Source organism: Panthera pardus, unplaced genomic scaffold (assembly GCF_024362965.1).
Source record: "Panthera pardus isolate Hobbes unplaced genomic scaffold, ASM2436296v1 HiC_scaffold_13, whole genome shotgun sequence".
Taxonomy (NCBI): Eukaryota; Metazoa; Chordata; class Mammalia; order Carnivora; family Felidae; genus Panthera; species Panthera pardus.
Genome location: NW_026526688.1, coordinates 78,724,538 through 78,741,534, shown reverse-complemented (window position 1 = coordinate 78,741,534; position 16,997 = coordinate 78,724,538). Strand labels below are relative to the sequence as shown.

General features: G+C 34.7%; 1 pseudogene; it reads left to right on the top strand.

Moving 5' to 3' along the window:
• Positions 1-14,176: 14,176 nt before the first annotated feature.
• Positions 14,177-14,290, top strand: LOC128776850 (U2 spliceosomal RNA; annotated as a pseudogene).
• The last annotated feature ends 2,707 nt before the right edge of the window (positions 14,291-16,997 follow it).

Here is a 16,997-nt window from a genome sequence, read left to right as displayed (position 1 = left end):
CTCAGTATATGCCTATCTGTCGCTCAATTTTGGAGGCAACAGTTCTGTGACCTCACTTCTCTGATGGATATAAGAAGAATTAATTTCCATTTGGTTCAAGTTTTTACTTGTTGTTATGATGGAGTGGTGACTTCTAAGCTTCTTACATGTTGGACTGGAATCTGGGAATGTGCTTTATGTTTTTATTACCCAACTGTGAATCCCTACACACAATTATTAATTAATTAGTTAATTTTTAAGTAGGATTCATACCCAATGTGGAGCCCAATGCAGGGCTTGAACTCATGACACTGAGATCAAGACCTGAGCTGAGATCAAGAGTCAGACACTTAACTGACTGAGCCACCAGGTGCCCCTCCCTATACACTATTGACCAAGCTTGCTTCTCCCAATGTCCCAGTTTGATATGTCTTAAGTCTGTAAAAGTTTTCTGTTAAAGAATCCTGGTCATTTGACCTGTAGAGTTTTCATAACCTGGATCTTGTTGATTTTATAATATTTGTCCAATTTAACACAGTCATTTGTCTTTTATATTTCTTCAAATACAAGCTGGATCAAGAGGCTTACTCAGACTCACATCCAAGAACTTTGGCAAATGCAGAAGTGGTTTGAATTCTTCAGCATGAAGTACATGAAGTCTGGCTTTTTCTCTATTTTTTTTTTTAACGTTTACTTATTTTTGAGAGACAGAGCATGAGTGAGGGAGGGGTAGAGAGAGAAGACAGAATCTGAAGCAGGTTCCAGGCTCTGAGCTGCCAGCACAGAACCTGACTTGGGGCTTGAACTCCTGAACCGGAAGATCATCACCTGAGCCAAAGTTGGACACTTAACTGACTGAGCTACCCAGGTGCTCCACAGCTTTTCCTTTATTTCTAAATCAGTTTTACTGTTATGTAATTTATATACAATAAAATTCACCAATTTTAAATGTGATATTTGATGAGTTTGATAGATATGTGTATCCAAGAAACTATAACAATGATGATACTGAGCACTTCCATCACCTCAAAAAGTTCTCTATACCTCCTGTACCCATCCTCCATCTCCTGAAAACCACTGATCTTTTTATCCTATCATTTTTCCTTTTCTATAACTTTAAATAAATGAACTCATATACTATGTAGTCTTTTGTATTTGTCTTATCTCACATTACATAATGCTTTTTACTTTTAAAAGAAGGATATCCACCACACAATTTAATTTTATTTACTTCTTAGAGAGAGAGACAGAGAGTGAGCAAGCAGGGAAGAGACAGAGAGAGAGAGAGGGAGGGAGAATCCCAAGTAGGCTCTGCACTGTCAGTGCAGAGCCCGATATGGGGCTCGAACTCACAAACCATGAAATAATGACCTGAGATGAGGTCAGACACTCAATGACTGAGCCACCCTGGCCATGTGTTTTAAGAAGGAAAAAATATGGATTCTGAGAAAATGATGGCAATAGCACAGCTTTTGGATATTTCTGAATTCTTACATGAAAACAACCCAAGTAAGTAACTAGAAAGCAAAAACAAAATATTTACAACAAAATCAATAATAAGTGAATCCCAAAATACAGATACAGACAAACCACCAACAACTACAAGATCTAAATGTTATTGACATTTGTATGAAAGAAAGCAGAGAGGAGCCAGATTACACCTTAATGATCTGAGAACAGTATAACACAGAATAGTCAAACTAAACTCTGTGAGGCCAGTTTAAGAACAGTAGCTACATCCAGAAAGGGTTTTGCAATCTTAGTATATAAGCATGAAGAGCCATGGTTGGGGCTAGAGAGTTTAGAGCAGGCTGGCCCCTGGCTGTGAACTCTTGAAATTGAATTAGCAGGGATCCTTTATAGGACAGTGCCACAAACAGGAAAAATGGAGGGAACAAAATGAAAACTGATACCACTGGGAAAAGAGGGACAAAGAAAAGAGAAGAGGCCAAAGAAAAAATGAACAAAGTGAATGAAGCCAGGAAATCTTAGAAAGCATTATGTCATATTTTTAACAGTATACAAAATCAGAAAAGGAAATTTTGTGAAAACAGAAAGCCAAATAAGCCAGGCTCCTCATAAAAGTTCAGAAGAACTGAAATTATTAATATTATGGTGAGCAATATAAATTACTGAAATCAAATCCCATTCAAAAATACTGCATTAAAAAAAATAAGAGGGGTTCCTAGGTGGCTCAGTGGGTTAGGGGTCCAACTCTTGATTTAAGCTAAGGTCATGATCTCAAGGTTCATGGGATCGAGCCCCATGACAGACTATGCACAGACAATGGAGAGCCTGCTTGGGATTCTCTCTCTCCCTCTCTCTCTGCCCCTCCCTTGCTCTCTCTCTGTCTCAAAATAAATAAATAAACTTAAAACAAAGAATAATAACCAGAATGACATCTCCATAGCCAATAAAGACTTGCTAGAAAGACACATTCAAAAGATAGTAAAAAATATTAAAGTACTATTTCAAAACAAACTAAACAACATTAAGAAAATGTACAAAATATGAAAAACAAGTATAATTCAATATTAGAATCCAAAACTGAGATGACAAATTTCACAAATTAGAAAAAAGATATAAAATCATTTTAGAACTAAAAACTAACCTGGAAGGAAATAGGAATTAATTAACACAAGAAAAATTATCTTTAAATATAAATGATGAGAAAGAGGAAATACTTTTTTAAATCTAAAGGAAATAAGAAAGATTTCAGATAGTAACACATTTAAAGATAGGCAAAAAAAAAAAAAATCCAATATATGGATAAGAGGAGTCCTAACAAGGAAAAGCAACATAACTAAAAGTTTATAAAACTTACCTAAAATAATAATAAAAAAAAATTTGTAACTATATATTGAAATAATGCGTACTCAAGAATATAGACTCAGAGCAACAAACCAAGACATTCTAGTGAAATTGTTATGCTTATAATAGACAACTTATAACCTTTGGTGTTCAAGAGAAGAAAACATATGACTTTATAAAAAGTATAAAAGTATATTATTATCAGAATTTTGTCATTCTATCTTTATGCCAGAAGAAAATAAAGTAAAATATTTAATGTAGTCAGGGAAGTAATATGTGAACCATGTAATTTCTACTATCTTTATGCCAGAAGAAAATAAAGTAATATATTTAATGTAGTCAGGGAAGTAATATGTGAACCATGTAATTTCTATCCAGTGAAAGGGATCTTTAAAATTAAAAAGCACTAGCTATTATCAATAACCAATAATTCAGAGACTATTGTTGCCATGAGAACTTCTTAAGAAATCTGCTAGAAAGATGACTTAAAGCAACCATAATGACCAAAGGGACATTTACATAAAGACTAATGTAAGAAACAAATATATGAATACATATAGAATTAATTCTAAATAAACATCTCACATGTAGATGTATTATAACTATAAAGAGATAAAGAGTTAGACAGCATATAAAAATTTTTAAAATATTTCCAGTAACCATAATTAGTGGTAGTAGTATTAGTATTTTTATAAAATTCATACGTTTAGAGTAAAACAAATAATAATGGGATGTTTTAATTATAGTATTTCCTATGAGTCTACAGGGTTTTCAGAATGTAAGAAAAAATATATAGCAGTATAATACAGACCAGATTAAGTAAAAACCATGTTGTATTGAATCTTAATCAAAAATATCATTAAAAACATATGAGGTATTTTTTAACTGTGTGTGTGTCCTAAATGTCTACTGAAAAGGTCTAGAAACAATCCAGCAACAAAGAGCATCAATGGGGACCCAGATTGTAGCCTTGAAATGCTATTTCCCAGTAGAAGCTTGGAGGGGTGGTGCTTCCTGAAACTTAACTGATTCTGGTCAAAAAGGAGATGAACAAAACGAGCATGAAGTATATACATGTACCAGATAGCATAGAACTATTAAAAACAGGATTATTATATATTTATAAGAGCCAGCTTAAAGAAGAGTCCACTATCCAAAGATAGAAATTTTGAATTTCAGTAAGAGTTAGAACTGCAGTGTATTAAAACTCAGTGCATATGTTTAAAAACATGATTTCATAATGACATTTTCCTTTTCTTGTCTTCATTAGCTAGGATTTACAGTATAATGTCGAAAAGGTGTGGTGAGAGGGGTCATCCTTGCCTTTTACCTGATTTTAGTGAGAGAGCTTCAAGTTGCTCACAATTAGCTCTAGGTTTTTTTTTTTGGTTTTTTTGTTTTTGTTTTTTTTGCAGATTCTCCTCATCAAGTTGAGGAAGTTCTCTGTTCCTAATTTGCTGAGAGTTCTTATCATGAATGAGTGTTCAATTTTGTCAAACGCTTTTTCTGCATCTATTGAGATGACCTTGTGATTTTTCTTCTTTATTGGTATGATGGATTTCATTAATCAATTTTCAAATATTGATTCAGGCTTGCATCCCTGGGATAAATTCTACTTGGTCATAGTATATCATTCTCTTTATATCTTATTGGATTCAATTTGCTACTATTTTGTTGAGGATTTTTGCATGTATGTTCATGAGAGACATTAGTCTATAGGGTTTTTTTCTTCTATTGTCCTTGGTTTTAGAATTAGGGTAATGCTGTACTCAGAAAATGTTAGAAAGTGTTCCTCTGTTTCACTATTTTGGAAGAGATTAGAGAGAATTGGTATAATTTCTTTCCTAAATGTATGGTAGAATTCACCAGTGAACCCATTTCGACCTGTGCTTTTTGTTTTGGAAAGTTATTAGTATATTCTGAGGATGACTAGAATTCAATTCATTTTGAAAACTGGGTAAATAAAAAGAACCAAGCATTTATCCTGTCATTCCAATGGGTAATTAAATAGTATATGTGGGAGTTCACTCTTTGGTAAGTAATATATATTAAACAAATAAAATTATAAATGAAAATGAAATAGTATCATTATTAAGAATATCATCATTATGAGAACAAATACTTTAGGTAATGGCAAACTAATTTCCCAACAGATCAAAAAACAACTATGGGGAATCTGGCTGGCTCAGTGGGTTGAACATCCAACTTTTGATTTCTGCTCAGGCCATGATCCCAGGGTCGTGGGATCAAGTTCCACATCAAACTCTACACTGTGTGTGGAGCCTCCTAAGGATTCTCTCTCTTCCTCTGCTCTTCTCCCCCACTCATGAGCTATTCTCTATCTCTGTCTCTCAAATAAAAAATAACTATAATACAAGTACATAATTCAAAAATGAAAAAAGCAGGTTGCTTGAAAGCACTGCTGAGTGAACAAAAACTGACAGATTCTGGTAGGGAGACAGCGCTCAAAGGAGAAGAGCTGTAAGTACTGGATTTCCCCTTGCATGAATTTATCTGGGAGCCAGACACGTTCAGCACAATTTCTTAAAAAAATATTTTAATGCTTGTTCATTTTTGAGAGACAGAGAGAGACAGAGTGTGAGTGGCGGAGGGGTAGAGAGAGAGGGAGACACAGAATCCAAAGCAGTTTCCAGGTTCCAAGCTGTCAGCACAGAACCTGATGTGGGATTCAAACCCAAGGACTCCAAGATCATGACCTGAGCCAAAGTCGGACACCCAACTGACTGAGCCACCCAGGTGCCCTACATTTAGCACAGTTTTATTTGTAATAGCCCCAAACAAGAAAAACCCTAAAGTGTCCACCAACTGGTAAACAGATTAACAAATCTGTTAATTTACCAGATTTACAAATCTGGTAAATCCACACAATAGAATACTACTGTGTAATAATAAAGGAACAAACTACTGATCCACACAGAAGCAGAGGTAAATCTCAAAAGCATTATACAGGGGCACCTGGGTGGCTCAGTCCATTAAGCGTCCAACTCTTGATTTTTTTTGGTAGACTCTACATTCTCCCATTTGACTATTTCTGTGCCAACATATTCTATTAAGATTATGGTAACTTTATAGTAATGCATTGTGTTTAGTAGGACAAGCATCCCTTTACCATTTTATTTTTAATTTTTAGTTACTATCAGTTTTTCATAATTGTTTTTGTATATGAAATTAAAAATATAATTTTTATATTACAAAAATACCTTATTGTAATTTATTTGGAAATGCATTAAATTTATATATTAGTTTGAGGGATAACTGACATTTGTATGATATTGTCTCTATCTAGGAATATGCTACGTATCCAAAGTTATTCAGGTCTCAATTTTGTGAATGTGTGTATGTATAAAGAAACATAGATTATATGATTTTTCTTTTATGTCCTTGGAATATTTTAAAGTGTTGTCTGTGCACTTGGTCACAGAAACTATTTGCCCTTTAAAATGTAGACATTTTCAAAGCACGTTCTCTGAATATAATCAAATAAAGAAAGAAAGTAATAATAAATAGTTTTACAGGATAGTTTCCATACACTTCTTTGAAAGTATAAACTGGTTTAACAACTTTGAAAACTATTTAAAAGATTAAAGCTCAACGCTGAATATACACATACGCAACAATTTGACAACTAAGTCTAAGCCCTATGGACAATGTGTACCAAAACACGAATGTACGTAGTATTACTATTTATAATAGTTCCAAACTAGAAATAGCCCAAATATCCTTCAATAGTAGACTTCATAAATAAATTTTGGTATCTCCAAACAATAAAATACTATATAGTAATGAGAAGAACAAAGAATTGTTGCAAAGAAAATCACTGATGACTTTCATAATGATAATATTAAAAAGAGGAATCAGCTAAGAAAGAGTATAGACAGTATAATATCATTTATATAAAGTTCAAAAATAGGCAAAACTAATTTAGGGAAGTCGGGATAGTGGTGCCCTTAGGGGAAATAATGAATGGGAAAGAATAAAATGGCCAATGCAGTATTGATGATGCTCTTTGTTGATCACTTTGTGAAAAGTTATTAAGCTTTATGCTTATGATTTATGAACTCTTTTATGCCTGTGTTACACTCTGGCAACAAATACACTTAAGAATGTGTTCAGGATATATTCTTGTTAATTTTACTTATTTTCTACACAAGCAAGCAAAAAGCCACTCCCAATCACATAACCAAATAAACACATACATCAATTTCAGTACACAAATAAATATTTTTCTTCAGATGGAACAGATGGTTTTTGTTGTTGTTCATCAATTATTTTTTTACCTAATTTTTTTTTTACCAAAAGAGGTTTTGACAAATGACTCTGGAAGAATTATAATGTTGAGGAAAGATGACTATTAATGCAGAGGAAGAAAGTATCTGTTACTGCCTGCTCCTTTTGCAGCTATCAGGCTGACCCAATGCCATGTAAGCAGTATCCATAAAAGCAGAATTTCCAAAGACTTTGCATTGTTTAAGGTTTCAGACCTGGAGTTCTTCTCTAATCCATTTCAAATCTTGCTTCCCAATTTCCTGCAAATCTGAGTGGCTTCTGACACCATGATTCTTCTCACATTCAGGAATCTACACATCTCTTGCATCCCTTCTCTTTTCTGACCGTGACTATCCCCTCCTAACCATGCTGTAATGGTCATCCTGTGTAAATCCGCCTCTCAACATCCTATTCTTGGCTTAGCCTCTCTCACCCTCTTCCAGTGTCCTTAGATTATTCTAGGCCCTGAAAAAGGGTTCTAGACCAAGGGTTCAGGGTTTTTTAAACATCATTTAAAAATCCAGACTTACATAGAAAAAGTTACAAAAAAGTAGTAGAAATAATTCCTCTATAGTCTTCTTTCAGATTCTCCAAATTAACATTTTGCCACTTTTGCTTTATCATTTGCTCTCATTTCCACTCTTTCTATATCGTCATTATTCAAGGTATGTTTGTTCTGTACAGTCACAACAAACACTGAATTAGCAAATACTGAGCTCCTGGGGGAAATGTAGGATTAGATTCCCACGAGCCTCTGCCCACAACGTTTCCCTCAACTGATCAATACAAAATCTTGTTTAATGTGTGTTTCTGTTTAAGACACTTAAAAAAATTTTTTTAAATGTTTATTTATTTTTGAAGGAGAGAGAGACAGAGAGTGAGCAGGGAGGGGCAGAGAGAGAGGGAGACACAGAATCCAAAATGGGCTCCAGGCTCTGAGCTGCCAGCAAAGAGCCTGAAGGGGGGCTTGAACTCATGAACCGCGAGATCATGACCTGAGCTGAAGTCGGAGGCTTAACTGACTGATCCACCCAGGTGCCCCTAAGACACTTTTAAAAACTTATGCTATTGATTCATTAACATTGGACTAACAGACGACATCACTATAATCCATGCCTGAAGGGAGCTTATCTAAGAACATCTTTTCTCCATGAGGCACATTACAGCCTTCTTTCAGTTAGGAACACTAGACAGCACCTTAGCAGTATGTTTGGGGCCATTTTAAACAGTAAAGGGGCGCCTGGGTGGCTCAGTCGGTTAAGTGGCCGACTTCGGCTCAGGTCATGATCTTGCCGTCTGTGAGTTCAAGCCCCGCGTCAGGCTCTGTGCTGACAGCTCAGAGCCTGGAGCCTGTTTCAGATTCTGTGTCTCCCTCTCTCTGACCCTCCCCTGTTCATGCTCTGTCTCTCTCTGTCTCAAAAATAAATAAACGTTAAAAAAAAAAATTAAAAAAAAAACAGTAAAATCACCAGCAAAAACCAAAAATGCAAAAAGCACATGGCACTAAATTAACTGTGAAAAGGACACTTATTTACAGTATGAGAGTTGAAGATGGCTGAACATCGCTTGTTTGACACCAACTGGGAAGTGTGCACAGAGTGACTCAGATATTTCAACGCACTGCGTATGTCCATGAATGATTGCAAAAGTGCCACAAGTATTATTTTGTGGATGCAAATAAACTTTGGTAATTAAATAAATTTGCAAATATGGAACCCATGAATAATTAGAATTGACTATATGTAGGCATACATGTATGTGTGTGTGTACACACACACACACACTTTACTGAGACATTTGAAAGTAAGTTGCACATGTAATACTTTTTTAGTCCTAAATATCTTAGTGTGTATTTTCTAAAAACAAGAACATTATCTTATATAACTTTATTACAATGGTCACAACCTTGATAAAGTACTATTTATAAATTTGATAAAGTACTATTACAGCTACAGATTTAATTTATATTTCATCAACTATTTCACTAATGCCCTTTGTATTTCAGGATGCAATCCAGAATCATATGTTGCATTTAATTGTCATGACTCTTTAATTTCCTTTAATTTAGTCTTTACTTGCTTTTCATTGATGCTGTCTTTTTAGTGGTGTTAGAACATGGAAGCAACAGAGAAAATTGTAAACGATACAAATGAAGGCAGGAGATGAGAGAATATTTTTTATTAAGCATTGTTGTATTCTCATGATGGTAATACAGAGGAAATACAGCAATGGGAAGCAAGAACTTTGTGCCACCTACCACACTATTTTCACTTTATTCTTTCTGAACTAATTACCTGTGATTCCATATTTATGCAAATAAGGAACTAAGGTTTTAGATGGTAAGCCTTTGTAGAAGGTCACTTAGCACTGGAGAGATTAGAATTCAAACCAGGTTAATAAGGCTCTAATAAGCAATGCTCTTTAAAACATACACCCAATGGCATCCAATGAAACATCAAGTAATCTCATGTACAACATAATTGTTATACTGCTCTTATCCGCTATCTAAAAAAATTTTAAAAAAATTAAAAAGACACCCCACAAAAACAATATAAGAGAAACAGAACAGGCTTTAACAAAACAATTGTAAATCCAGACAGAACCATTAAAAACTTTCCATCAGGAGGTGGCCTAGAGGCAATCTCATTATCATTTTTCCCATCAGCATCTCCCATGAGTATGCATTTAATTTTATTGTTAAACTTGACTTTTAAGATTTGTATAAAGCAGTATTTACAAAGTTGTTAGCAGAGCCTCCCTTAAGGTATGAGATATATGGATTTGATTAGTCTGTGTTCTCAGGCATGTTGGAAAGGGATATATCCTGGGAGTTAAGTTTGAATTTAGGGACTGTAATTCCAATCCAGGAAAAGTCTGTTTAACTAGAATGCTTGTTCTTGTCCCAATGGTCTAGTGAATACACTACATGGTCAAATTGCTCTGTATAAGCTGAAATCAACAGTACAGGAGGGCACCATGGTGTAGATGGGATGTATGGTGGCATTTGAACATATACATGAGAATCAAGCATGAATTGTTTCCCTGATTCTTCTGTTTTTGTTTCTAATCATAGAATCAGAAATAGAACCGGAGGGCTTTAAGAAATCATCTTGAATAACCCTCTAAATGCAGGATTTTTTCTACTAAAATAGATTTTTATAAAAAAAAACTAACATTCAATGAGCCCTTATGATGTGCTAGATATTGTGTGCTTCATTACTTAATTTTCACAATTCTCTGAGGTAGATATTACTACCCACAGTTGGCAGATGGTGAAACAGAGGCTCAATAACTTGTCCTAGGTCACATAGTTGACAAGTGATAGATTGAAGTCTGGAGTCAGAGCTTCAAAAAGTGTGTGTTCATTTCATCACATCACTGATTTCTTAAGTTTAATATGTCCATCCTCTCTGAGGGACTTGTTGTTATACTAACAGTTATTAATAACTACCAATAGTCTCAAAAAACTGTGAATTAGGTGAAATCTGTCCTTGTTATTTTCCTAGTCATTGTCTTAAACAATCAGTTTACAAGTCTGGCTTATATGTCTTGGCCTGTATCTTTGAAGATTTATTCCATTACCTATCACTCTGAGTTTCTTAGATCCAAAGGTATCACCTAGATAGTCAGATAAATTATACTCATAACTGTGAAAATGGGAAATTACTAGATAAGTAAACTTTTGGAGAAAATAATGCACTTTTTTCTGTAAGATAGACTTAATATTGGTGTCTAATTCATTGAGATGCGGTTTTTCTATGGTAAATTGTATGGGATTAAGTCTGCTCATGAAGTAGAGAGAAGCACATCTATAAAAATGGATTATTAATGCTCATCTCTTCTATGTTATCTGTTTCATAACTCCTGACAGGTTAACAAAATAGGTATAGGAAATTAAAATAGTACAGCAAGGAATTAAAGGAAGCTTGAGTTCTGAGTTCAAACAAATAGGTTATTATTATGATATTAGGCATGGGGGAGTTTAAGAATGCATTGCTAAAAGGTTTTCATTGTCTTTCAGCACTGTTATTTTTAAAGAATATAAAATGTAGTAACAGAAATACCATAGTCAGAATAAGGTAGCTATGATAGCTTAAACTGTATGTTGAAATCAACTAGCAATCCCTAACCCACAGCATTTTACTCATTTCATTGTGTAAAAGAGCTTCAAATGGCCAGGGAGTCTTATAATGCCTTTACTTTATGAAATGGAAACATGAAAAAGTTCTTGTTTCGGTCATAATGTCTGAAGATTATTGTATGTCAAAGGAAAACTCACATCTGAACACCATGTGTTTAACATCTGCAGAAGGAGGAAAAATGAAAGATTCGACCAATTTATTACAAAGTTCTAGATACAATTAACCTACCCATTTGTAGAAGCATGGAAACTTAGGATACAAAAAGGGAAATCACTTAAAAATTTTTTTAACATTTATTTATTATTGAGAGACAGAACATGAGCATGGGAGGGGCAGAGAGAGGAGGAGACACAATTTGAAGCAGGCTTCAGGCTCTGAGCTGTTAGTACATAGCCCAACGTGGGGCTCGAACCCACCAACTGTGAGACCATGACCTGAGCCGAAGTTGGACGGCCAACCGTCTGAGCCACCCAGGTGCCCGGGAAATCACTTTTACAAATACAGTTGACTCTTGGACAACATGGGTTTGAAATGCATGGGTCCAATTATACATGTATAATTTCATACAAAATATTGGAAATATTTTGGAGATTTGTGATAATTTGAAAAAACTCACAGATGAACCACATAGCTTAGACATGTCAAAAAAATAAAGAGAAAGGTATGGCATGAATGCATAAATACATGTAGATACTAGTCTGTTTTATCATTTACTTTCATAAAATGCATATGAATCTATTATAAAAAGTTAATCAAAGCTTATGCACTAAAAACACTTACACACCATATATGACACCATTCACAGTTGAGAAAAGTGTAAAGAAATGTGAAGATGCCATATGATAACTGCATAAATTTAACTGTAGTATGTACTGCGCTACTACAATAATTTACTAGACACCTGCCGATGCTGTTGTCATAAGCCCAGGTGGTACAAGTGTCTGCTTAGAATGCCATGTGATACTAATCATCCTCACCTAAGCAGTTTGTCTCAAGTAAATTGCATATTGCAGTAAAAAGTGAACTCTCACAATTCTCATGTATTTTTCACCACGTTTAGTGTAATACTGTAAACACTGAATAACACCAGGGGACACATACGAAGTGCCACTAGTGATGCTAGAAGTTCTCCCAAGAGACAGAGAAAAGCAACGGTACAAGAAAATGTTGAATTGCTTGACATGTAGCCATAAATTGAAATCTGTAACTGTGGTTGCCCACCATTTCAAAATAAATGAATCCAGTGTAAGGACCATTGTAAAAAAAAAAAAAGAAAAGAAAAAAGAAAATTCATGAAGCCATCACTGCAGTTTTGCCAACAGACATGAAAACCTTGTACTTTTTGTGAAATATCTTTTTACCTCATACTGAAAATGCAGCTTTTATGTGAGTGCAGGGTTACTATAAGAAAGGAATACTTACACACTCTAATACGATTTGAGAAAAAGCAAAGTCATTATATGTCAATTTGAAGCAAAAGGAAGGTGAAGGATCTAAAGCTGAAGAATTTAATGCCAGCAAAGGATGGTTTGATACTTTTAGAAAGAGGTTTGGCTTTAAAAATGTTAAGCTAACCGAAGAAGCAGCTTCTGCCAATGAAGAGGCAGCAGATGAGTCCTAGATGCCATTAAGAAAGTCATTTAGGGAAAAAAATATCTGACAGAACAGACTTTTCATGCAGACAAAACTGCCCTATTCTGGGGCAAAAATGTCACAAAGGATATTTACTAGTAAGAAAAAGAAGTGAGCACCAGGATTGAGGCAGGGAAGAAAAGGCTAACTCTACTATTTTGTGCAAATGCAATTGGGTTTTGATCTGGACTGCCTTTGTCTACAAAGGTGCTAACCCCTGAGCCTTGAAGGGGAAAGATAAACATTAGATGCCAGTCTTTTCATTATACAACAAGAAGTCCTGGAGAATAAGAACCTTTTTTCTGGATTGGTTCCACTGATGCTTTGTCCCTGAAGTCAAGAAGTGCCTTGCCAGTAAAAGACTGCCTTTTCAAGTTCTTTTGATATTGGACAATGCCCCTGGCCACCCAGAACTCCATGAGTTCAGTACCAAAGGTGTTAAAGTGGTCTACTGGCCCCAGACACATCTCTAATTCAGCCTTTAGATCAAGGAGTCATAGGGACTTTTAAGGCTTATTGCACATGGTACTCTGTGGAAAGGATTGTCAATGCTAAGGAAGAGATCCCCAATAGAGAGAACATCATGAAAGTCTGGAAGGACTACACCATTGAAGATGCGATCATTGCAGTTGAAAAAAAGCTGCGAAAACCATCAAGCTCCAAACAATAAATTCCTGCTGGAGAAAACTGTAACCAGATGTTGTGCATGACTTCACAGGATTTACGACAGAGCCAATCAAAGAAATCATGAAAGAGATTGTGAATATGGTAAAAGAAGTGGGATGTGAAGGGTTTCAAGATACAGATCTTGTAGAAATTCAAGAGCTAATAGACACCCTACCAGAGGAATTAACAGAAGATATCCTGATGGAGATGAGTGCTTCTGAACCACAGCCAGACTATGAGGAGGAAGACACACAAGAAGCAGTGCCAGAAAACAAATTGCCATTAGTCAAACTGACAGAAAGTTTCTGAGTATTCAAGACTGCTTTTGACTTCTTTTATGACATGGACCCTTCTATGATATGGACACTAAAATCAAAGCAAATGGTGGAAGAAGGATTCGTATTGTATAGAAACATTTTTAGAGAAATAAAAAAATAAAATGTCTGACATTTATATACTTCTATAAAATTACATTGAATGTGTCTGCCTCTCTTACCTACCTTCCACCGCCTCCACTCCTCCACCTCTTCCACCCCTAAGATAGCAAGCAGGATCAATCCCTCTTCTTCCTCCTTCTCAGTGTACTCCATATGAAAACAATGAGGATGACGACCTTTATGATGATCCACTTCCTTTTAATGAATAGTAAATAAATCACTATCGCTTCTCGGCCTTTTGGCTAAGATCAAGGGTAGTTTCTGTTCTTATCAGTAAATAAGTAAATCACCACGCCATACTGTTCTTATCAGTAAATAAGTAAATCACCACGCCATACAGTTAATAAACTTAAGTGTTGTGTGTGTGTGTGTGTGTGTCTTCATATGAAAATCTAATGACTGTTCGTCAAGGTCTGTATTAGACATTTTTGGGTCATTATTGTCATAATTGCCTCAGTCTTCATCCTGTAGAACTTTGCGCAAGACTTGTATGGAAGTGGATAGTCTATCCTTGAACACGTATAAAGTGAGTGATATTTAATGTAAAATTAAGAATGTGTTAGTGTTCTTACTGTTGTATAACTTTGCTTTCAAAGAATTACATTACCATACAGTATGAATGTCTCATAATTGGAGAAACTGCATATCACCCTATCATCACAGGTAAGCGGTTTCTCTTGAAAAATGTAACAATTTTTCTAATACGGTATTATAAAAATGATTGCAATACCAAATATCATAAAAATTTTATAATGGTTCATTCATTAGTGTATAGGCTAGACTACAATAAAGCAATCACATTGCTGTTTCTTCATTTTCAATGCATGAATCATTATACCTATAGACAAATATGAATTTTTTACATTGTCTTTTCATTTTTGATGTCTAGTGTTAGCAATATATTTAACATCTACAGTATTTTTTTGTGTTATATTGAATTGTGTCAATATTGAAATAGGTACTGACGGACAATTTATCTTATAAAGAGGTGACATAAACTAAATGCATCGATAAATACAGTAGAGTACCGTAAATGTATTTTCTTTTCCTTATGATTTTCTTAATAACTTTTTTCTCTAGCTTACTATATCGTAAGAATCCAATATATATAATACATATAACATATAAAACATGCGTTAATCAAATTTATATTATTGGTAAGGCTTCCAGTAAACAGTAGGTTGGTAGTAGTTAAGTTTTTGGGAATCAAAGTCATATGGATTTTTAGGGGGTTGATACCCCGATCCTTGCATTGTTCAAAGATCAAATGTATATTTTCTGGTTAGTAGTATCAAATAAAAAATATACACACATTATATATACATATGTATTTTTTCTATATATTATAGAAATATATATTTTTCTAATATATATTTTTTCTAATATTTTCTATATTATATATATTATATATTTATATGTTTTTCTAATATTTTCTAATATTTCTTTATTACATATATTATATATATTTTTCTAATATTTTCTATATTATAAATATATGTTTATAATATATATATAATATATATTTTCTATTATTTAGTGCCAAATTAAGTGATAAACTATGGTAGAGAACACGAGTTAACTAGCTTCAAGTCAGGACAATGAAAGTAAACTGTTGTCCTTGAAAAGAAAAGCTAAACTGTTTTTAATCCCTCATAGTTAGGGAAATTTTGTTACATAAATAAATGCCAGAAGCTGTGCTGATCTGCTCCAGTAAAGAGATTATATTGTACACAGTAACTGTAACCTTGTTAAGTTTTCAGAGGTTCACCTTCATTTGCCATGATCCATTGGGTTTATGAAGGCCTTGATGAATTGATTGAGATATGATGTACCACCACTGTATCCTTCAGTTCTTTGATGATGGTGGATATCTCTGTGATTCTTTATGAGATCTGACATTTCTTCTGATTTTTTTACTTTGATTACTTCTGATTATTTACCCTAGCTAGGATGCAAATTTTAGGAACTTCCTTCCATAATATCTCTTGCCCCAACTAATGTGAGCTGCTGCATATATGTGCATCAATTATACATTTAGAACCTGAGGAAATTACCAAAGAGTAGGCTCAAGGACTTATTGCACCCACTATCAGATGATCCTGAGCTATAATTGCATTGATTACCTGGCTTCCATAAGCTCTCATTCAAACTAGAGGACTATGATAGTATTTTACATCTCCACAGAAAGTATGGGTATTACTTGTTCCCTAGTAGTCCTTTTCCTGGCATATGACTTCAGTTTCTTTAGAGCAAGAAAGAAGGTATATTTACTATATATACCTGTGGCAACATTGTAGGGTCAATCTTCAGAGGGATCTATCCTCCGTTTATTTATTTATTTATTTATTTAAATATGAAATTTATTGTCAAATTGGTTTCCATACAACACCCAGTGCTCATCCCAACAGGTGCCCTCCACAATCCCCATCACCCATTCTCCCCTCCCTCCCACCCGCCATTAACTCTCAGTTTGTTCTCAGCTTTTTAAGAGTCTCTTATGGTTTGGTTCCCTTCCTCTCTTTCTTTTTTTTTTCTCCTTCCCTCCCCCATGGTCTTCTGTTAAGTTTCTCAGGATCCACATAAGAGTGAAAACATATGGTATCTGTCTTTCTCTGTATGACTTATTTCACTTAGTATAACACTTAGTATAATACTCTCCAGTTCCCTCCATGTTGCTACAAAAGGCCATATTTCATTCTTTCTCATTGCCACATAGTATTCCATTGTGTATGTAAACCATAATTTCTTTATCCATTCATCAGTTGATGGACATTTAGGCTCTTTCCATAATTTGGCTATTGTTGAAAGTGCTGCTATAAACATTGGGGTAAAAGTGCCCTTATGCATCAGCACTCCTTGGGTAAATTCCTAGCAGTGCTATTGCTGGGTCATAGGGTAGACCTATTTTTAATTTTTTGAGGAACCCCCCACACTGTTTTCCAGAGTGGCTGCACCAGTTTGCATTCCCACCAACAGTGCAAGAGGGTTCCCGTTTCTCCACATCCTCACCAGCATCTATAATCTCCTGATTTGTTCATTTTAG